Source organism: Thunnus albacares, chromosome 17, assembly GCF_914725855.1.
Source record: "Thunnus albacares chromosome 17, fThuAlb1.1, whole genome shotgun sequence".
Classification (NCBI taxonomy): Eukaryota; Metazoa; Chordata; class Actinopteri; order Scombriformes; family Scombridae; genus Thunnus; species Thunnus albacares.
Genome location: NC_058122.1, coordinates 10,726,041 through 10,749,817, shown reverse-complemented (window position 1 = coordinate 10,749,817; position 23,777 = coordinate 10,726,041). Strand labels below are relative to the sequence as shown.

The window sequence follows — 23,777 nt, the reverse complement described above, 5'->3', positions numbered from 1 at the left end:
TTTTGGAAACCAACCATTAACTTCACTTTATCATTCAATATCTTCACATCAACTTTCCACACATCACCTTCTAGACTTAAAATTATATTTTTTGAGATGTCTACTGTTTATTATTTTTATTTTAGGTTTTAATATATCTCCAAACTGTGCATCAGTGTTCATTACACACTGATTCATAAGTTGGATCAGTGTGTAATGAAACTGTTGCACCTGATGTCAAAGTGATTATTGTTGAGATAGAGTCTTATCGTAGTTTCACGGTGTTGATGTGAGTTTGTCTGTTGTCTCTGTGTTCTTCTGAGTTAACAGTAATGTTCTTATTGATTGCTTTGGTAGAAGTGTTAAAGTATTGTCAGAGTGCAAAGGCTGACATAAAATACTCACTGACTGAATCACTCTTTATAGAATTACTCATACTGATACTGTATCAGATTAGAAGTCTGCATGGTTCAGTGCAGGACACTGACCACAAACAACATTACTACATGAATCTGAAGCTTAAAGCTAGGCAAACAGTGAGATTTATACCTTTTTATTTTGTGATTTTGGTAACATCGATCCATATTTAGCTGTATCTGATGTAAAAACATTTCTTAATACTATGTAAATGATAAACATCATGATACTAAAACAAGCAGGAGCAGTGGCCAGTAGAAATGATAGCGAGTTAGCTATGCTCATGCATGAGGATGTATGAGAGAATGTATGAGGGATGTTCAGATGATCTCCCCACTGACAATGAGGCTCTTTGAAACATGCAAATGCAATGTATTGCTATGCCTGAGAGATGACACCATGGGACAGGATGCTAATATAGAAATGAATAATGAGAGCTATTCATGCTATTTTATGATTTGTCCTGGTGGGTCACATGAGAGCAGACTGACGCTCTCGCTGAATTTACAATACGCTTTGGGTCATTTTTTGTCTGACTCCAACTGCTATCTCAGGAGGGAATTTCTATCATGCCGAGGAAAGGGGCATTGTTCTGACCGTTTTCAGAACGAAACTAACATATGATGTGAAGATACACGTCAGATATTTAAATGCTTTTGAGCACTTTGTGGAAATCAATCATGGGAATGTTTGTGTCTGTGCAGATTCCCACAGTTTCTGCATATGCGTGGGTGCATGTATGTGTGTGCGCGTACTTGCATGTGTGCGCATGCACGCGTTAACTCATTGCAGAGTGGATGGTTATGCTCTCAAACAGCACAGTCTGGTTGCATAGCAACAAACTCACCCCACTCCCCTCCATCCCCTCTTCTTCTTCTCTTCTGTGTGAGCGTTTGAACTACAGTCTAACCTGAAAACATTCTTAACGCGTTCACACACTCACCTCGGAGTGCGCTGCTTTGCTTATACGACACCACAGCATGCGTGTGTGTGTGTGTGTATGTGTGTTTCTGTGTCTGTGTGTGTGTTACATATGCCTGTTATCTATGGATTCCACAGAGCTGAACACATGAAAGACGAAGAGAGAGAGAGGAAGAAGTCCTCCTCCCAGCTCTGCAGTATCATCAACAGAGAGAGACGGGGAACTCAAATCAAGCCTGCAGTTCAGCTTTATACTGTGCGTGAATATTGATGTTTTTACTCAGAATATCAGGGCTTTTAAGTCTACCCTGCTCTTATACAGTTGCTTACTTTTTCATCTCTCGCTTTCTTCCTCTTCCTTTATCCTCTCTCTTTCTCTCTTTTTCCTCTTTCCCTCTCTCTTACACACACACACAGCCTCAGCTCACACAGAAAAGTGGGAATTCTTTATGTCTTGACAATCACATAACCCCCACCAACTGCCCCCCCCCCCCTCCTCCTCGCTCCCTCACCACCTCCCCTGTGGCCTAGTTAGAGAAATATGCATAACTTCTTCATTTACCCCTGCAGCTAAAGTAGTATGATAGATAATTCACTGTACTAACAGATGCGGCAAAACTGAGTTTTATCATCCACTTGACTCCTGATGTTGCGCTATTGCTGCTGTCACCGGATAAGATGCCGCTCTCATGTATTGATTTGTGAGTGACACGTGCCGCCTAGAGGCATCATCTCCATATTTAACAGTTATCGTGATCTGGAGCTGTAGTTGTGTGAATCCACACAACTACAGCTCCAGATTAGGTTTATAGCGTATATCTGTGGTGTAATTGTGTGTTGTACAGATGTGGTGCTGCGTGCGTCTGCTCGGTGTCTTTAAATGAGGGATTGCCCTGAGTTGGCCGTGGCGGGATGTGCGCATTTTTGTGCATCGGCAATATGAGAAGATTGGATTTGGATAAACACAATTGTGATGTGGTATCTCACTGCGGAGCCAGCAGAGAGGTTGTTATGACCCAGTAATCCAAACACTGATAAAAAGTTAAATCCTGCCAGAGGAAGGCAAAACAAAGAAAGATTGGTGAAATGCTAATACTGTCAGCTACATTGATCTGCATAAAGGCAAGCTTTCTAGATCAAAAAGGCAGTTCATAACGTCAATAATAACCCGAATGCAGTTGGTTTAATGACTCAACATATTGCCTGTTGTACCCAAGACGGGTTGTTGCTTTTAAAGCTTTTGCCATGGTTACATTTGATATCTAGCCTTTCCCATCCTAGGAAACATAATGACGTAATAACATGATGACAAGTGGCAGTTGCAATGTCTCCAATGAGTTTAATTTACCTGATGACCAGTGCCTAAAAAAAGACCCAAACAATAAATTAGCAATGATATGAAATGAAGAAAAGCAAGTGATTGTTAACATTTTGTGAACCTGAGAGCAGCAAATGATTTTTTCACCATGTGGGGAAATCCCAACATTGACATATGATCACCTTATCAAGTGGAAATGGTGAACATGTTAGCGAGCAGTTGCCTATTTACACATCCAGCAACCACAGAACAACATTCGCATCCATTTGGAGTCGTGTTTCTGTCCACTTGATGAAAGTAAGTCCACTATTCACTCCTCCTTTTTCTATCTGCCTCTCCACCAACTCCTGAGAGAATGATCTGGCTCTTTAGCTGCTAAGTGCACCACTATTCTCACCAGCTTGGTGCTGGGCAGGTAGCATGCAGTTGGTTTATCAGAGCATTTTCACCAAAAACAGCTTCCTGCTGCAGTTTAATCCACTGCAAATATAAACATTTTGACCAGAGCAGCTTTATGGAATGACAGATTTAATCAATTTTTTAAATTGCTATTAATTTTCTGTCAATCCACTAATTGATTGATATAGTCAGGCCTAATTTCACAGTTCCTCATTTCATTGTTATTGTCCTTTTTTATTTCCATGTATTGTTCAGTTGGATCTTTAGCTACAGTCAGTCCTATAGTTTGTTTTCAAGTTGCAGTTTGCTCACAGCTGCTGTGGATAAGTCATCTTTGCTCAGGTTCACACTGCACAATCACAAACGCAGCTCTGCTTGGTTAGAGATTTCTAAAGTGGTCCAGAATTACTGATCCAGTAACTGTAGGTTTACAGCAAACGATGAAGAAGCTGCCTGCCTGTCTTTGTGATTTTTCAGTTTATCTTCCCTGCTGTTCGTACCAATTAAGAGCACATGATCAACGACTGCTGTTTGTGCCAGTTAAGAACAGAGGAAGAAAGGAATTGAGAATCAGTCCAATTGGCAATATAACTTCTGTTCATTTTTTTTATTCCAGGCTTTCTATGCATGAGGGTAGAGGCCAGACCTTGTACGTACTGTAGAGGCTGTGTCCAGTAGGTGGATACAATTACTCTTCCACAGTTAACAGACCGCATCACAGTTTGATTCGAAGAGGAGAGTGAGAAGATACCATTCACTACTGGTGCCATCCTTGCTGGGTTAATGGTGCTCTACACAACCCTGTGGAGCTGGAGCTTTATGAGGTGAAGCAGGCCTGTCTGCAGTGATTTCAGCATGTTTGGTCAGATCTGATGTTATATGGCTCATATATCCAGGATACAACCGCTATTAGCCTGAACACACATCACTTGCTCTCATTCATTTCTTGTTCTTCATAGCTGTAAATCTAAGTGGGATTTAAATTGATGTTGAAGACTCCTGTTATACACTTTATATGACCTGAATTTTATCACTGGAACAACGCCTCACTTCACTGCTCTGAGAAGGGAGGTCGGAGGTGGGCAGGGGAAAAGGAGAGAAGTGAAGGAATTGGGAGGGACAGAGGTAAGAAAGGGAAGCAAGGAAGCGAGGATGATGTAACGAGAAGAGGAGGATGGGTCACATCAGCGTCTAAACTTCTCTTAAACTTTTGTGACCTGGCTGACAGGATCGACTGTCTCTCTGTGTCCTCTCACTGTCCACAGCCACTCGCGCTGTCACAGAGCCACCTTGCAAGCCATCCGCACTAAAATTACAAGACAGTTTTGGGGCTGTTTCTAGGCTGCACTTTCCTGCACTGTTACTTGCATTTCTGAAGACAGCAATGTTTTCTATGTCTGTTCAGCTACTAATGCTATTTACCCAGTTTTCTTATTTATTGCCACTGTAGCCAACTCTTGGACGATGGAGTCAAACTGTATTCATGAAAGTTTATGATCTCTCATTGGAGGCTAAGGCTGTGATTACACTTTTTTTTTTCGGTTTGAAGCAAGTTGCTGAAGTTAATGTGTTGACGTTACCTGTACCGTGATGACATGCTGTTAGAAGCTTTTGAGAGAAAAAGCCACAGGGTAGTCTGAAAACTTACAAACTCTAATAAGGTGACCAATTTGGCCACAAGGGGGTGCCCTTCTCAGTTGGTAGCACACCTATAAAGTTGTAGTTGTGAACAAGAGTGTGGGCATTAAGGAGGGTCTTTTGCAAATAGCATACAGGTAGACATTCACATCAATGTTACACTGAGCTGACAGTCTATGAAAAATAAAATATGACTTAGAAGATTATGAAAAGATAAAAGCCATCAGTGATGCAGCGAAGCAAGTGGAGGGAAGATGAGCCGGAAAGGAGAGTTGATGACAGGTAATAAGTCTACTGACTGCACCGTTGGTGTCTGGGAAAAAAAAAAAAGAGTCAGAAACAGCCCTCGGAGCTGCTGCCAGAAGTACAAACTGTCTAGTTTTTATTGATGACTAGACCTGAACTAGAACTAGACGGGAACACCCACCCGACAGGCAAAAAAACAGGTAAATGTAGTATTGAAAAGTCACTCAATGGAGCAGTTTGTGTCAGAAAAGTTTCTAAAACCCGGAGTTATTGCTTGGTTTCAGTGTGGGTGTATGTGTATAGAAAGCGCCTCGATCCATATTCATCAGACACTGTCTAATCCAGACGTTGTGGATGGCGCCTCATGAATTAAACATAACCAAACCAGGGGCTCATTGAAGACAAGCAAGTGTTAGCCAGTGTGTTAGCACTGATAATGCACATTAACCACTTTAACTAATTGATATTCAGTCGTCAATGAAATTACCATGGAAAAATTCAAGGATACAACGAGGCTCGGGCTGCACCGTTAATCTCAACGTTTGGCTCAGTTTACAGATGTAGAACTGAATTCTCACATGTGAATGCCAGTAAAAACAAAAGTCATTCCTTCCACACCAGTCAGCCAGAGAGGAACAATCCCACTTTATCAGTGTCTGCAAATCTTGCAGACCCTACATCACATATTATTATTATTATTATTATTATTATTATGCAGCAATATATGTACAAGTGTTTTCACATGTGGTCTTTATAATCAAAACTGTATACTGGCTTATTTTTAGCCAACAGAAGCCTGTTATTGGATACATGGCTGGCTGATGAGATTAACACTAGATTCCCTTATGATTTTTTAAAAAATTTTGTGCTTCACTAATTACATACTGTAAATACTGTGAAAATTTAGGTTTTTGTTTTCAAATGTGCACACCAACGCTTTGATGAAAACAATGTAGGAGATTGAAAACCTGCCGCTCAACTGGTTATGGGTTAATTACCCTGCCAGTTGTATTGATTCTTACTGCCCTTTAGCTACTTGTTGGCGCAGACACTTGCAATCATTCAGTTCTGCTGTAGCGTGTGTGTGTGTGTTTGCGCGCAAAGCCCCGATTTATTCCGTTCAAAATGTGAGGCGACACCACGTTTCAGTCTTTATTGATTTTGCAGTTATTCTAAATGATTCAATTCAAGATGGATTTACGTTAAGACGGTTTTAGACATTCACATTTTAGAGTAGACCTTGGCAGAGTTGAAAATCCCAACCCTGGTGTGAGCATAATGTGAGTGTATGTGTAAGAGTGTCTCAGACAGCCTGTGTACATTATTAAGTTCAAGTGCCTGCATGTTTATGTGTGTGTGTGTGTGTGTGTGTGTGTGTGTGTGTGTGCGTGTTGCTGGGTAAGGGATCATAGCATTCGCAGCTGTTAGACTGAAGAATTCAGGACTGGTCATAGGACAGAGGGATGGATGCGGGGGTGAATGAGTGTCCATTACATCGGAGAAGCAGGCAGTTTCAACCACAACACTGCAAACCTGTGATGCGAGTGTCTGTATATTTATGTGTTCAAGGTTATGTTACAGACCTTTTGTCTAGTTTAGGGCTGGGATTTGGGTTAAGGTTGAAGAATAGAGTTGGAAAAAGTCTGCATGGACTGTATCCATGTGTTTGCCTCAGCATCAGGTCTCTGCAGCTATTCCGTTCAACACGTGAGCAACAGAGCTGCAGAAATGTCGACAAACAAATATACAGAAGGAAGGCTACAAAGACAGGTTTTGTATTCACCAGGACTGCTCATTTTTCTTTCTCCCCCCCCTTCCAGTCCTACTGCCTCTCCATTTTACTTTCTTATTATCCACCACCCTCTAAATGATTATTGAATGCAGCATACATTTGACATAACAGCTGGTTATTTGCTTTAAAGACGTCACCCTCACCATGTCAGCAAACATATGTGTATGAGAGGCAGACGGGAGTGAATAGGTAGCTTCATAGCAAACAGAGAAATATAAAATGATGATTTCCTCTCCCAGTGTATTTTTAATGGGTCAAATGATGATGAGCTTTTATGTACGTATGTCTGTCTCGGATACTTAAGATAGTCATTCATCTTGTTATTATTTTCCCCAAGTAAAGCACAATAGCATGAAATGTAATACACGGTCACATGCTGCTGGGTTTATATGGAGGGATATGCTGACCCATATTGCGAGGGATTGGTGCATGATGGCAGGGCTGAGCAGGCTCTCTCTCTCTCTCTCTTTGTCTCTCTCTCTCTCTCTCTCTCTCACAAACTCACACACGCTGTTATCTTCACTCTCGTTCAAACCAAAGAGAATGGTCTGTTCTTTTCTTCTGCTTTACACCAACATGTTTTCTCCTCCCTCTCCACCATCACCTCATCACACCCTTCCTCCCTGAATCAGCCCCCCCCCTTCCTCTCTCCAGCATCCCCTCCATCCATCCATCCATCCTTCCCTCGCCCCGCCGCCCATCTCACTTAAACTCTTTAACTTGACTCAGTGACTTTGCAAAGCACTAAGTGCAAATCAGCATATATTGCTTTTAAGGCTTTTGTATTCCATCAGTGTTGATGATGACATAAATAGTGATAATTAACACAAACGAGCAATCATAATACACTTAAACTTAATTGTGAACGCCCTCATTGCTCTCCTCCTCACATGACCACATCTCCTCCCCCTCCGTCAATGCACTCAAGTGTTATTCTGTTATTCAAGTGTGTCTGTTTATCTGCTCTCCACCTGAGAGTCACCTGTGCTCTTTCTCTCTCAAAATATGCAACACACTGATACTATGAAACAAAAGAATTTCTACATTTGGCATTCAAAGGAGAATATGGGAAACAATAAATTGTCCGTTATGTTTATGTTTTTGACTGATAAATTGACGATGTCAGACACCATTTCCCTTTTAAAGTCATCCTTTAAACTTGATTTTCTTTTCATGTGTGAATTTTTGGGGTGTGTTCAGCAGAGTAAGGTCAGATTGAAAGAAGGAAAGAAAAACAACATAATCTGAACCCAGAAGTGATGAAGCAGATGTTCTTTTTTTTGTATTTGTACCATTTCCGCTTAACGCATGAACCTCCTGTTAAAGCTGGAAAGAGAGAGCGGAACAGTCTGAAGCTACTGGAATAATACTGTCTCTCTGACACTCTCCCTCAATTGTTCCTCTCTTTTTGACTCGGAGGTTATGAGAAGACACAGCCAGGCTGTTCTGTTCCCCACTTGCCACTTTGCTCACATCAGATGAGGCCTCGATGCTCCAGTAAAGACAAAAAAAGTATTGAACATGTCAGAATCTTGGCTTTCAGTTGGCACGATTGTCTGGAGTGGCCTGCAATGAGTGCAGCAATGAAAGATGGTTGGCCCGATAATATCGATGTGGTCCCAGGATGGTCGTGCAAAGGAGAAGTGCTACAAAAAGAAGAGAAGATACTTTTTTTCAGTGAGATATACAGAGGAAGAGATTGACAGCGTGAGAAAGATTCATAAACTCACAAATCCCCACTGTGACAGCCCCTCAGAAGGGATTTTTGCCAGAGAATTGAGTCTAAGAACTCCCAAACCTGAACAAAATTAGAGCAGAAAGCAGATTATTGGGGCTACAGTGACAGATGTTTTCTTTTTCTTTTTTCCCCTGAGAATTGTAACACGCTATTGCAATTGAAGAAACTGTGTGTTACTGAAGGGATACATTAAACGTGCGTGCCAATTGGTTCTTATAGATTGTTCAGCTTGAAATTGAAAGATGAAACCATCTTGTCCATCTTGTACATTAACATAGATGTTTGGCTTGCCTTGACTTCATAAATAAGATTCAAAGTTTGTTTTCTTTGTTCATTTGGTAAAGTTCTCTGTATTTATGTGACGTGGGTAGAAATCTGAACATTAATATTTGATGGAAGAAAAAAGATAAAGAGCAGTAGAAATACAGCTGTTCCCTAAATCACTTTACATTCCATCTGTTTGAATTAATAGCCATCTGTATGCCAGTCCTGCCTGGTTTATAGAACTGTGGCTTTAATTGTAATTGTTATCACTTTATAGAGTTAGTGCACTTTGGGGAGCAAAATTAAATAATTTGACATGCAAATTGGCCACAGGATTTTGGCCATAATGTTCTCTGCACCAGCTGGTCATTTCTAAGCCTTGGCAGTGTTGCTGAGAAGTGACTACTGACTTGTCCTGACATGTGGTGTGAAGCTGCACAATTTGATTTCCTCAGTCATTGTCCTCACAGAACTATGTAGTCGGCACTGTCAATGAATTATAGTAATTCCCATTGGAGTTAAAGAAGTAGCAATGCTTAATATCATTTTATGGCATGCAGAAAAAACATGTGTCTCCAAAAACCCAAACTAATCCAAACTTTTCCTTATAAACTGATGTATTTACAGCATTTTTCAATCTTCCTCCAGCTTTATCACAGTCACATCAAATTATATTTTACACTATATGTGACATTCTGTCAACAAAAAAATAAAATAAATGCTGTTTCCTACTTTGCTCTGGCCTGTCCTGCCGTGCAAAGGTGGTCTCTAGGATTACAATTTATCACTAGAAACAAAAGTATTATATTAGAAATTAATCTAGGCCACCGGGAGTGTCGGCCCGAAAGCTTTTCAAATGTATTTTAACGGTTTGAAATTTACAGCTGACTAATTGACACTTATGTAAGAAGGGGTAAGGTTATGTAACAACTGTCACAGACTGCAGGAAGAACAAAGAACAGATTTCCTGGTCTGTTTGGTCCTAACCTGGTGCCTGACAGTTAAATATAGAAGAGTAGTGTCATAAAGTGGCTATGTATAGGACTAATGACAGATCAACAGCTAGAACACTCAGACACTCAGCCTAAATAAATAAAAATCATGCACAATTACCTTAGGATGATTGGATCGTGACATTCATTCGGATGGACCTCATATGATTTCATGTTGTAATCAGTGCTAAGTACAGTACTGTATGTTGTTCTGTACACTGAGCACAGACAAACTGTACATGGCACTGTCTGAATCAAAGTTTCACTAGCTAATTATAGTTTAAATTTAGGCTTTACCCCATTCAGTTTTAGTTCAGGTTTCCAATTTGGATCCTCTGTGAAAGCTTTTATCTTTTTACTCAAAAGCTCTCCCAAGCAAAATGTCAAACCATTACAGGTAGACCACTTAAAATTTCACCATTATCTACATTTATGTTTTCTGTCAGCATCACAGGATCATGTCAGCATGGTCTTGCAGCGTTTAAGATAATTTATAAACCCTATGAACACACAAATGGCCTCGGCACTGACTCACACACCAGAAAAACCTGTTAATGTTATTAGATACACCTGTGTTTAACAAATCAAAATGTCGCAGTGAGAAAGCTCTGTTTCCATAGATCACACTACTTTGTTATTTTATTCATCCATAATTTGTCCACCTCAGTACTTTGAAATCATTTTTTTTCTCTTTACAGAGGACGTCGCTGCAGCTAAAGGCAAGAACTCGGAAGGTAAGGGAGTAGCTTGGCTCCACATCATGCAGAGAATATAATTTTTTCCTGTTCATCTGGGCGTCCACTGATGAGGTTAAGCAGGGTGCTGGAGTCACCCTTCCTGTGAGTCCAGCATGTGCACATACATACACAAAGACATGCAAGAACTTACACTTCAGTAGGAAACACTGACTTGGGGCACATCCAGCCTGTTGGATGAGGTGGCAACACTGACTGCTGTTTATGAGACCTTAGCTTGTCAGCCTACAGACTTAAAATTGAAAAAGCAGCTATGTGCTTTGAGCATTGTCCTATCTGAAAGTTGAGATTGTGAATAGGTGAGAGGCAAAAAAATGGCAGAGACCTTGGCATCTGATGAAGTAATCACTGCAGACTCGTGGCCTTATTTTGTGTTTCCATTAAGCTGACTCTGTGGGTTTATCCTAAAACTAAACCATTAAAACACCTCTATGACACCTCAATTTACAAGTAATTACACCCCGATCAGAGGGCATCACACTGTCAGAGTTTATCCCCAGTGTTCTTGTTCCCTCTGTGTTTTTTTTTCTTAGTGTAGTTTATTTCACAGACACAGAGTAGATTCAGGCACTTGTTATAGAGCACGGGTAAAGATGGTTCCCCTGGAAACCACACTCGGAGAATGGCAACACAGGAAATTTGTGTGTACTTAGTGGTGGAGAGTGTCCATGAATGACAAAAACCTGAGATAGAGTGGGGCGTGTTTGGCATGCTATATCAAGCAGAAGGGTTGCCATGTGGCCTAAAATACAATACAAAATCGGAATTAATATGTCTGTACCCTTCAAATTCATGATAATGTCAATAATATTTACTCTACCTGTCTATATTTGAGTCGAGATACTCTTATCCAGCGTATTGTCTTAATAAGATTAATACAGGAATATTGTCATCCATATATTCATAATGATTGAGTCACTGGTATTAATTAATAACCCCATCGACCGTGCAAATACAGTATATTATGCTTATTTTATGCTATTGGACAGCAAAAATGCCTGCCAGAGTCACAGCACTGAATGCTTCTTTAGATTTCTGTACGTGAAACGTTCACCACCAGATTAATGAGAACTCACACACGCTTTCAAACCCCACTGCGCACACACACACTTCCATTAAAGAGATTTAAGCAATCTAGGGAGTGATGTGTCGAGGCAAGGTAAACTGTTTCTGAGAGATTTTACTGTCCCGCTGTGCTGAGGACTGTTTTACACACACACAATAAACCTCTCGGTTTAATTACCCCAAGCCTGTAAAACTCACACACACACACACACACACACACATTTGCAATCACACGCACAGCTTCCCAGAATTCCCCTTCCTGTTGTGTTCTTTACTGTATGTAACCTGTTTACACACCAACACACACCCCATTAGTTACAGTTCATTTATTATTGACAGCTGAGTGACCACATCTTTCCAGCTCTACTGTAACCAGAGGCCCGAGGGTTCAATGACAGGTCGCCTAGAAACTGTAATGACATCACCCACCTCTGTTTCTTGAGTGTATGTGTTGTGTGTGTGTGTGTTTATTTGCAGTCATGCCTGTAGGTGTGTGTGTGTGTGTGTGTGCTTGTGTAAGAGAGAGGGAGGAGAAAGAGAGAGCGAGTAAGTGAGTGGTTGATTTTTTTTGACACTCTGTAAGAAGCATAAATAAAAAGACTGCAGGCGGGGAGGCCTGTCAGTGAGAGCAGGATAGCTGTCAGAACTATTAACAGCCCCTAACTCTGGTGACCTCACTGTCACTCTTTAAATCCCCTAAATCCTGACTCACAATGCACAACTTTTAAGCTTTACTACTGAGTCCTCCAGATGTCATGAGGCTAATTCAATGAAAATTCAGTGATGGATGTGCCCACTTAATAACATACCTGCACCAACGCTTGTTTTTTTATAGACCCAAACCAGGTTTCTGTGGGCGTGCTCACGCTTACTGTCACTCTTTGTCCAGCACAGCTTGGAGCTTGACTCACCTTTTCACTCACATTTATTAAGCATCTTCAGTGGCTTCCTGTAGTGTCAATTGTTGTTTTGCTTAATTCTAATGGTCTAGTTAGTAGTCACTGAATTATTGAGTTGAATATAAAGGCTATGAAGGCTTGCTTACCACTGTAGGAAACGAGATTCAGCTCCCAGCACCAGTGCCTCAGGCCTGGATGGGGGTTCCAGCAAGCTCAGCTAGCTGTATTTATGATATGAAGAAGGCACGCAATCCTTTCCCTGTTGCTGCACCACTCATTTCTAATGGTTGGTTAGTCTGTCCAGTGGTGGGGTAAGATGGGATAGAGGGCCTGAGGGAGATAGTGTGAACTTGAATATCGTGTCCTGAAGAGGTGAAAGTTGTTGCTGTTGCGAGTTTATATCACTGCACTAGTGTCTTGCTACACACCAGAGAGGACACTGAAGACACGCATGTCCTCAGTTTGTTTTTTCTGTTTTGTAAGTGTGGACACATTAATGTAGGAAGGGAATTTATGGTCTTTATAAACAAATATTTACAGCTTTTACAACCTAAAATGCCAGGTCATTGATTAAATGAAAAAAAAAATCTCCAACCAGAAACAGTCCTGTGGGAGACCTACCTCAAACCTGATGTGCATAAATTCACTCTCAAGAAAGAGAAACCTGATCCTGATAGATACGAGAATAATTAGATTCGATCCAAAATGCGGTCGACCCAAACACAACCTAATAGAGAGAGAACATCAACACCTGCAGCCACACGATGATTTATCAGTCAACAGCAGCCTTGATTGAACAGAGCAGCAATAATAATCTCCTCACAACAAATACTTTGTTTATATGCTTTAAAGATTGATTTATGAAAATAGCTGGTGATAGATAGACAGAAAGTAATACCTTTCTAACCAATTTAATGTATGTGAATCTTTTTTTTTAAAATCTGCCATTTAACAGCATACATTTTTACATAAGTTACACATTTCCTAAAAATCCTGTGGCGATTATGACTGATTATCAATGATTATCAAAGCTGATACTGAGAATGCTCTGATCCTTTCAGATTCACTCAGGTATTAGATTACTGACACACAGGCCCCGATACATAATACTTGTGGCAGTGAAACAAGAGTCTATCTGACCCCATTAGACTTGGTTTGGGTCTTGGTTCCTCAGAACCAAGTGGACCCATGAAGACCTCTAGCTGAAATCTCAACACGTCACTTCAACTTAGTACTGCAGTCTCCTGACTTCTGTATGTCCTTTGTTTGTTTGTCATTGCAAAAATATAGATTTCACTCTTGTCTACACCATACCTCTTTGTTAATGCTACCACGCTTAATATTGATATAAGCGTAACTATGTATACACAGGGGATGGCACAGTACTGATTGCAAAGTGTAATTATAAAACAATTAGCCTATAGAAGCAATGAAAGTCCCAAAGCAATTAGCCAAGCAATACTAGCAATGAGACAAACCTTTTGGCATCAACACCATATGTTTTGCGGAATTCATTCCACCGCCCAGATCCTGTTTTTAAGATTGAGAACTACTATGCAGTTGATTGTAACAGGGTTGGATCTGTGTGTTTCCAGCTCTGCCATAATTCTCTCTCTCTGTTGGAAAAATACAATCCTGCGCTGTGCTCTGAATCACAAACACTTTATTTAACAGAGTACATTTATATGTCGGAAGAAATTGTGCAAACAGTTTGGTGCCAGACAGAAAGAACATGAGCAATAAATTAAAACCACAAGCAATATATGAAAGCACAGTTTCTGCTCCCTGAATGGCACCACCTACCCACCTACACATACTCACAAACACATGTCTTACTCTTTCAGTCTGTTTTTAACCTTCTCTCTCACTGACACACACACACCTGTCAGAAAGCAGTGATTTTTCCTGGTAATTGGACCATCAGTTGTCCTACAGTCTTGTTTCTGTCTATGTAGCCACCCATGACAGTTTCTGTTCCTCTCATTTGGTTGCTGTCTCACACGTTATATGACTCAGACTCCTTTGATGTTTCACAGGTTTATAAATTAGATACATCTCATCTAATTTCAGTAAGTATTTTGTCTTTAATGTCTTGCTCCCACTGCTGCACTTCCCTTATGTTTTCCTATAATGCTTATTCCTAGATCCTTGTGCTTGAATATCTAACCCTAACACTAACCCTAACCCTAATCCTAACCATAATCCTAACCATAATCCTAACCTTAACCCTAATCCTAACACTAACCCTAACCCTAATCCTAACCTTAACCCTAATCCTAACCATAATCCTAACCTTAACCCTAATCCTAACCATAACCCTAACCCTAATCCTAACCCTAATCCTAACCTTAACCCTAATCCTAACCATAACCATAACCATAACCCTAATCCTAACCCTAACCATAACCATAACCCTAATCCTAACCCTGACCATAACCATAACCCTAACCCTAATCCTAACCCTAACGCTAACCCTAACCTTAACCCTAATCCAAACCCTAATCCTAACCCTAACCCTAATCCTAAAGACCATAATGGACTAAATGACTGTCAAAAACTTAACACCCTTGACTGTAATCATTGGCTTAAATTGCATAGAATCTAAAGCATCTGATGCAGTAAACTCCACCCATCTGGTATTTGTAAATGACTGCCAGGAATGATTTCCTCTCAATATCTCTGTAAACCTTTTTTTACCCTCTACTTCTCCTCATTCCCCTCCTCCTCTGACTCATCCTCTTTTCGCTGACCGAAAGTTATCCCACAGTCCCACTTCTGTCTCCACAGTCCTCTTGTCAGTTGGCACACGCCTGTCTCTCCCTTGTCTCCTCCTCCCCCTCCTTTCCTTCTTATTTTCACTCCTCCTCTTCCTTATCTCTCGTTCCTGGATCATCAGTTGTCAAGTCTTGCACTGACATATACTCTCTCATTTCTCCCCTGTCTTGTCTTCTCTACACCATCACTTCCTCTGATATGATTTAACTCTGTGTTCCTGCTTTTTTTCATCAGCACATTTATATAGATCCTGTATAACATGGTCACAAAGTTATGGTTCTGCAGGATTAGACATATCTGCTGTTGGACACTATTGTTCCTCATTACACAAAGGAAACAATTGCACTGCTGAATATTAAAACAAATTGCAGATGGACGGCTCCAGGTCTTTTTAAATCAACAACAATAAGAACTAGTAATTAATTTCTTCCTCTTTGTGAAGTTTAATTGGAAGTGTGATTTCAAAGTTGCAGTTGGATTAACATCCTTTGACACAATGGGCCTCATGCAAGACTGACTCACACGAACAAATTCGTTAATAAAATGCACGTACGAGTGATTTAAGAGCATTTATGGCATTCATCAATTCTCTCATACTTAGAATTTACTCTTAGGTATGAAGAAAATGTATGAGTGGTCCAGAACCGTCATACATGTCATGAATAGATAATCTCTGCCTTTCTTCACTGGGGAGTAGCACTTGTTTGACTTACAATTATAATGAGTTTAAATATGATACTGAAATTAACAGAAAAAAATTATATATAAGTAAACAAACTTAATTTGAAATTTATATTCTGTCTACCATGTTTTCATCATCATAGCTGCCAGTTTATTTGAAAGGTTTTTTTAGATTTTATGATTTTGATGGTCATATTTTGGCGCAGCAACTTCTACATTTCAGTAGTCAGGAAACTTTTCTCACTCTGACAGCTGCCTCTGTGTCTCTCCACATGTCTCTGTCCAGTATCATCTTTTGTCGCAGCTGACAGTGTAACATCACCTGTAGACTATAATATTCTCCTCTAATATCTCTGTGACTGTCACATCCCACCGCCTCCCATCACGGAGCGCTTTGCTTTAGAGAGATGTTTTTTTAGCATCTGACATCACGTCAAAGCATTCCCTCTTTCCTTCTGTCACAGCACAGAGCTGCTCTGATGACACGTTAGCCGGATTCATATTTTCTAATTGCTTCGCGTCTCCTACTGTCACTCCTAAATTTGTTATGTGTTTGTCTTCTGATTTCTGAAAGCAGGACTTGAAGTCGCGCAGTGTTTTTTACTCTTCTGGGAACATTTTGTGAATGAAACTCGCCGACAAATGGAGCGGAACACAGAGCTTTATTTGACAATTTTAGTGGCGTGGATTATGCTAATGATCACGTCTCATGAATGCGCACCTCCTCATGAACAGGTGGCTTTCATCAGGCTGAAACAATGACTTATGACAAGTTCAGGCAGTTCAGAGAGTTTGTTGAATCCCACGTAGGATTTCATTATTTTCTTCTTATTGCTTTGTGCAAGAATAGATATAAGAGAAAAATATGAAAACATACATGCATGAAGCCTATTGTCTTGTATCATTCCTGTTTGAACAAAATGTAAGAACATTGGTTATTTTTCCTAACTTTAGAACAATACTGTAGTGCATTCTGTATACAATTAGCAATTGGGACACTATTAAGATTAACGTCAAATTTCACAGTTTTTACAGAAGACATTTTTACACAGCTGGAAATGACATGAATGATGGTTGAACTCCATTTAGCTGCTTCAGTTTCAGGAATCAAACCATGAATGTTACAGGTATGTGCCTCAACCATTATGCCACCAGGCCGTCTCAAGCAGCTCTTTTCAAAGTCATCAGTGTTTTATCTCCTCAAACAAATGTATACAAAGTGACATGAACCTTCAGCTCGGTTTGATCGCTAGGGTTGTTTCTCCCTGAGACTGATGCTTGTTGCAACCACAAGCCGCGACAGTGTGTGTGTGTGTGTGTGTGTGTGTGTGACAGCTCAGACAGACTGATATCCAGACATAGCTTTATTTTTCTTCAGTTACTCTCCTTTTCTGCTTTTTTGTCTCTCTACATATAAAATGGATTGCTGCAAATGTTCACTCAAGTTCAACTCAAACAAACTTTTCTTCACCTCCATTGACAGCACCTTGAGCAAATCTGCTTCTTTTTGGCTCTGTTCACATCTTTCCTTGAACTTTGTTTGCATTCATGCCACTTCTGCACTTTGCTTGATAAAATGTAAAGGAACTGCCTTTACCACATTGACTTTGAAAATTGGTTGTGGTCAACTAAGGTATTTGGAGAGTTTTAGTGCAGTCATTTTCATCAGAAATTCTCATCTTGGCTTTTTTTTCTTCAGTTTGATGTTGATAAGGATGGGTTTGTCAAACAATGTTTTACTTACTATTTAACAGTGTATTATTGGTATTTGGCACCAAAATATTCAAGAAACTTTAAAAGAACATTGGAACTAAAAGAAGAAGCAGACATGCAACAAGTTCAACAGCTGGAGTTGAACTAGGGATGCTGCAGATATTAGTAGTGTGAGCTGTAACCATTCAGCTACCGGGGTGCTCCCTAAACATATTTGATGCCTCAGGAGGAAACTTAATAGCATCATGAGCGAAATGTGAACCTGTATTAGAGAGTTGTAAGCAGACTGTTAAACAATTGTTAAATACCTTACTGCTTGTAATTGTTAAATGTCTATGCTAAGTTATATATAAAAAAATATTTGTTACATAATTAAATGTCTAATTTTGATGCTTTGATAAAAAAAACACTATCTGTGACACTTTTGGTATTACAGGAAGAAGTTTTGTTATTTTAACCTCTTGACAAAATAAATTCACTGTCTAAACAACAATAATTTCTATTGCAGTAAACAGCTGAAATTATTTACTGTGTGTGAATTAACTGCGGTGTCCTGGAGTGATTTTTTAATGCCATCTGGATCGACGTCTGCTGTTTGGCAGAATTAGCAACCGACGCACCAATTGGATTACAAGGGCTACATAACCAGCAGCAGGGTAGAGCAGCATCACTCTGTAGATTAGATGAGATTTATAATCATCATGAGAATAATGGGCTGCTGCAGCAAACATAACGCAACTCGGGGAGGAAAACTGTGGAATATACAGTACCAGCAAAGGTTTGAACACACTTTCTCAATCAAGGTAAATGGGAAGGTGTGTCCAAACGACTTGTACCGAACAGTAAATACACACACAAATTTAATATACACTCAGTTACCAACATATTAGATACACCCAGCTAATGAAGTCTAATGCAACAACTGGAATATTTAGTCTGAACTCATTGATATAAATGGTGTGTACAGAATATTAGAAACACCTCAGAGTATCACACAATACAATTAACTACAGTCTCCAAAATTACTGTAAAATTGAATCACACAAACACATTTTCCACTTAAACTGAACATCAAAACCTTCAGGAACAACAATGTTGCTGCTCCGGATGTTTTAATCTTCCATCATTCACAGAGATGTGAGTGCAAATCCAGTGCGTTTGTGGTTCTTTTTTATTGATCACATGGCTGCTCCCAGTTGAAAGCCCACTAATCCCTTTCTGTGTTGTTGTAATTCTGAGCTGCTTCATTTTTTTTTTCTGACTTCCATCTCTGAGAGCAAGTTGTGGTCACAAACTGATCAGCTAAAGACTGCAAGATCTGAAGGGTCTAACGTCATCATCACACTCTCCCAGAGCGGACGCATCTCCTGAAGTTCAGAGCTTCAAACCAGCTGACATCAGTGCAGCAGGCTTCATTAAGTTCTCCTCGCCGCACCAACCTCTCCCCTCCATCCAACATGTCCTCTTTACCTCCTCCCGTCCTCCTTCCATCCTGTCTAGGAATCCCCTTTGATCTGTGGTATGACAGCAGCTGCACTGTGCAGCTTCCCAGAAGCCCATAAATCAACTGACAAGTGCTCTTTCTCTCTCGCTACACACACAAACACACATTGGTTACAGACCTCAAAGGAATGCACCACGTTTTAGGTAGACCGGCCTGTTAGTCAATTTACAGTCGAAGCGATAAGAACATAAATAAAACCGCAAATGCATACAAAGTCAAGGAAAGCCTCGGATGGACGTGGATTGGCACAATGTTGAAGAGCGGCGTTGTCAGGGAGATTTATTACTCGTTTACTTTTATCCGGCTCCAGCTTACATTTCCCCAATCACTCTGCGATGCGTGTAATGGCTGTGGCTCAGGTGGTAGAGCGAGGTGTCCAATAATAGTTGGGTCGGTGGATCAAAGCGTCCTTGAGCAAGATGCTGAAACACAGACACAGTAAAAAAAAATGCTTGTGTGCTCTCAGGTTAAAAGTTTTAATGCTTAACCAAGTTTTCACCACAAGTAGTTTTTCATAATGCACATAAAATAACGTCAGGAATTGATACATCCATGCATCAGCAACATTTTTTGCAAACATCACACGGCGGAGAGAGGCAACCTAGATGATTGACACAAACTTAAAAAAAAAAGGGAGGCAACATATCAAAGCTCAAGACAAAATCATACACCCAGATTAACAAGTCAATGCCATCTGTTCTTAGAGCCAGTCCTCTGATTGGTTAGCTGGATGGGACAGTGATTATCATTTGGCAATGTGTAGGTTCAGTGACCCAGCACAACTAACCTCACAACCTCTGTAGGTCACGGCTGTGAGTGTGTGTGTGTTTGTGTGTGTGTGTGTGTGTGTGTGTGTGTAAAAGATCAGTATGAGCAGGTTGTTCTCCTGTGAAGGCTGTATTCAGATTAGATCACACCACTGGACAGTAATCCTTCTTTGATGAACATATGTTTTAATCCTACACCAGCCCACCCAACCAGTCACACACACACACACACACACACACACACACACACCACAGCATACAACGAAAACAAAAAATTAATGGAAAAGGAAAAAAATGAAGGCTTTCTCTCTAGAAGATGGAGAAAGAAGGAAGCATTGAGAGAGCAAAAGAGAGAAATAGATAAAGAGTGTGAGGTGCCACAGGGAGCGAGAGAGAGATGGGGGGATTAACCATGAGAAGCTGCCAGGACAAGGACCTTTTGGCCTCACACACACACACACACACGCTTGCAGGCCAGGGAACGGATTAGTGAGTGGGGTTGTTTGGAGGCAGATCGGATGAAATAGTGTTTCACCGTGTCTGTTCAGAGACTTTTCAAGCACTGCTCCTGTATGCGTGTGTGTGTGTATGTGTGTGTGTGTGTGTCACTGTCTCATTAGTGAGAGCAGTCAAGCCAACTCCGTGGAGACGATGCCGCCGCAGACCTCATTAGGAATCCTCTTCTTTAACCTCATGATCCTCGGAGTACACAAACTCACATACACACATGCGGACATGCACCCTCCTCCTCACATGCACATGTGCGTTGTAACGGAGGGTGATACTGTAGTACTCAGATCTAAAAAGCCATATTTACTGGGTTTTAGGTCTGTCACATGTGTATTTGCTTCTTCTGTGTGTGTGTGTGTGTGTGTGTGTGTGTGTGCTGCTCTTTGTGAGCAGAAACGGGGATGATGAAACTAAGCTGAAAGTTTAGTGAAGACAGAGCAACAGAAGCAGAAAGACAATGGCAAATGAGAATAAACTGTGGGTGGATCATTTCCTGTTAGTACACAGTAACTTCCACCTCTTTGTTCAGCATTAACTTATTAATTGTCTTCTATTATACTGTTGATAATATAAATATTTATGGCATTTTGTTCAGAATTGACAGAATAGATTTCAAACCAATCACCCAGGTTCAGTTGTCAGTTCATAAAATTGTTCAGGGCCAAAATTTCAGTGTTATCTTAAGTTGGTTTAATTGTCAAGTCTTCATCAAAGCTCACTGTCAAAGTATTTTTAGTGCACAACTTGAGGTTATGCAGCAAGTCTAGTATGAATCCTAACTAGTTAATGCTGCGCTACTCCTCTACACATTTCTGTGGTGTACAAGATGACGCTGTATAGCTGATATAGTTGATGATGCGGTTGTGGGTAGTTTTGCTTTCCTCTCTAAATCTGATTCCGTAAATATCGGGCAATGCACTCAGGCACTCTGCATTATGAATTCTGCTGCACCGAGTGATATTTATCCGTCTCAGTAAAAAGTCATTGAGAACCTCTGGGAAATGAATATGCTGGAAAAAATGATGTCATCATTAAAAGTTTATGCTTTGGTTCTAAGTGAAAAAAAATAAGTTATTAAAAAAGAGAAATATTTTAGGGAGTTAAAGGTTCTTTCATTTTCAATTGTTGCTGCCGTGAAAGTTGGACAAAACAGATGCACACAACAGTCATTTTTTGGCTAAGTAACAGCTACAGTACGGTCATCAGGATGAGATGTAGCCAGTAAAGATAATGGTGCCTCGTGAGAAAATTCTGTAAACTGACAACACCTGCAAATCATGGCAACAATTTTCTTTGCATTGGTAAACTGGTATATTTATTCCTCTGCAATTATCAATTAGATGTGTCCCTGCAGGTATACAGTACGTCACGAAACACAGTTTGGCAGCAGTAAGTCATGCGAACCAAACGCAGCATCCGTGAACATCGTTTTGAGTGAAAATCCAGCTGGATTCTTTGAATTCAGGTTTATGTTAAGATAGCAGAGGGAAACCTAAACCAGCTAATTTGTCTTTCTGTGAATCTGAAGCTTGAGTCTGGAGACACACACATACACACACACACATACTGTATATACTGACTGGTAGCAGCGACCAGTCCAGATGGCAGGAAAGCAGAGGGTATTAGTGGATAATGTGACAAGATGGTGGAGGGGGTGGGGCCCTCAGCGGGGGCGAGAGGGTTAAATCTCTCTGATTGGAATGCACAGCTGCATCAGCACTCAGACATAAATGCACACGCATGTCGTCACACAGCTGAGTATGCGAGGACTGCGCAGAAGTTTCTGGAAGCGTAGTGACATGTCAGAGAGCTGTATGACTCAGCACTGGAAGTTCTGCTCTTTTTTTTTTTTTTTTTTTTTTTAATCTTTGTGTCATCTCTATTCCCTCACTCCATCTCTGTTTCACCATCTCCTCTTTCCTGTCTCACTTTTATTAGTGTGTCTCTGTTCAGCTCACGCTCACTCTCAACACATATTTACTGTCTCTGTCTGACTTTATGTCTGTCTCTCTCTGCAGGAGCTCATAATGTGACAGACAGTGCAGACTCTTCTGACAACTGTTTCAGACGCATGGAGTGGAACGTCGAGCAGAAACACACGGTGATGGTTTAAAAGACAGGTGGTAAGTGGTAGAGAGGGAAGAAGCGAAGGAGGGGAAACCCACCTGAAACAAGTTATCTGCACATCTTAACATGTCGTTTAATAGCATTTACTCCCCAGCAATAGCATTATTCCCTAATTATATAACCCTATTGATATCAAAGTTTGACTGTTCACACTGTAGCCGAGTGTCCCAATTTAAAAAAAAAAACCCTCCGCTAAGCAGTATGAGTAGCAAACAGAAAATGATTCAAAATTGCATCATAAGGGAGACAACTTACAGGTGAATTTCAGCAGTGAAAAGTAAATTGTTGACCTGATGCAGCTGACTGATATAAGTGTCATTTCAAAAGTTTAACAAGATGTCTCCTACTTCAATGAAAAGTCTATTCTCAGTGTGTGCGCACTGTACGCTGTTTCCGCATCGCACGTCACACAATACCGTCTCTCGATTGGTTCCAAACTAGTCGTGATGTCACAAATCACGCTCGCAGGTACGCCCCTCAAACTCAGATTTAAGGTGAGTGCGGAGAAACTTTCCGTCTTCAGCAGATGAATGTGAAAACAGCCTTCTAGTGTCCAACTGTGCACATGCATCATTCTGAAAGCTCAAACATCCAACTGAAGGAGCAAGAAGAAAAACACATTTTTTTACTGGAGGGGACTTTTAAGTTATGCACATCGATTTTGGGTTTGTTTTCCACAGGTACAACTCCAGACCACGTCCTAAATTTTGGGCCCTTGAAGATCTCTTAAAGGAAGCGAAACTGCTGACTTGACTGAGATTTATGGATTTGCTCAATTTAAGTCACAATTTGTCAATTGTCTAAACACATACCATAACTGAAATATAGTGGCAGAAAAAAAGTGATGTTTTGTTATTGTTATCATGCACAATTTGACTACTGTTTGAAGAAAACCTGATGCATGGACAAATTCATAACTGAGCTCAAGCTTTTGCAGGAAAAGTTTAACATGTTTCACTGACATTACCAGTATTATATGTAGGTTTGGGGAGGGTCGGTTGCTCTGTTTGTGGTTTTTTATATATGTGTTAATATAATGTCATGCAGAAGGCTCCCAGATGTTGTTATACAACACCAGATTATAATCCAGATGTTACTGTCATTACATGACAAATCATTCTCTCTCCCTGTATCCATGCAGCACTCTCTTTTTCTGTCTCACTCTCTTTTTACCTTTGCTCTCCCTCCATCTAACTTTCCCTTTGTATACCTTTATTCCTCTCTATTTACACATCCCTCTCTCCCCTGTTTTGGTCCCAGCCTCTCTCTCTCTCTCT

At 40.5% G+C, this 23,777-nt stretch overlaps 1 protein-coding gene across 4 annotated transcripts in view; it reads left to right on the top strand.

Annotated features, from left to right (window-relative positions):
• Positions 1 to 23,777, top strand: part of cacna1ha (calcium channel, voltage-dependent, T type, alpha 1H subunit a) — a 170,202-nt gene that overhangs the window by 18,695 nt on the left and 127,730 nt on the right. For 2 of the 4 annotated variants that reach the window (XM_044331853.1, XM_044331856.1), the window contains exons 3-5: positions 1,456 to 1,573; positions 10,403 to 10,543; positions 22,392 to 22,496. The gene's annotated coding sequence lies outside the window, so the exon portion shown is untranslated. The remainder of the gene's footprint in view (positions 1 to 1,455; positions 1,574 to 10,402; positions 10,544 to 22,391; positions 22,497 to 23,777) is intronic. The other 2 variants (XM_044331854.1, XM_044331855.1) reach the window with 2 other exon arrangements.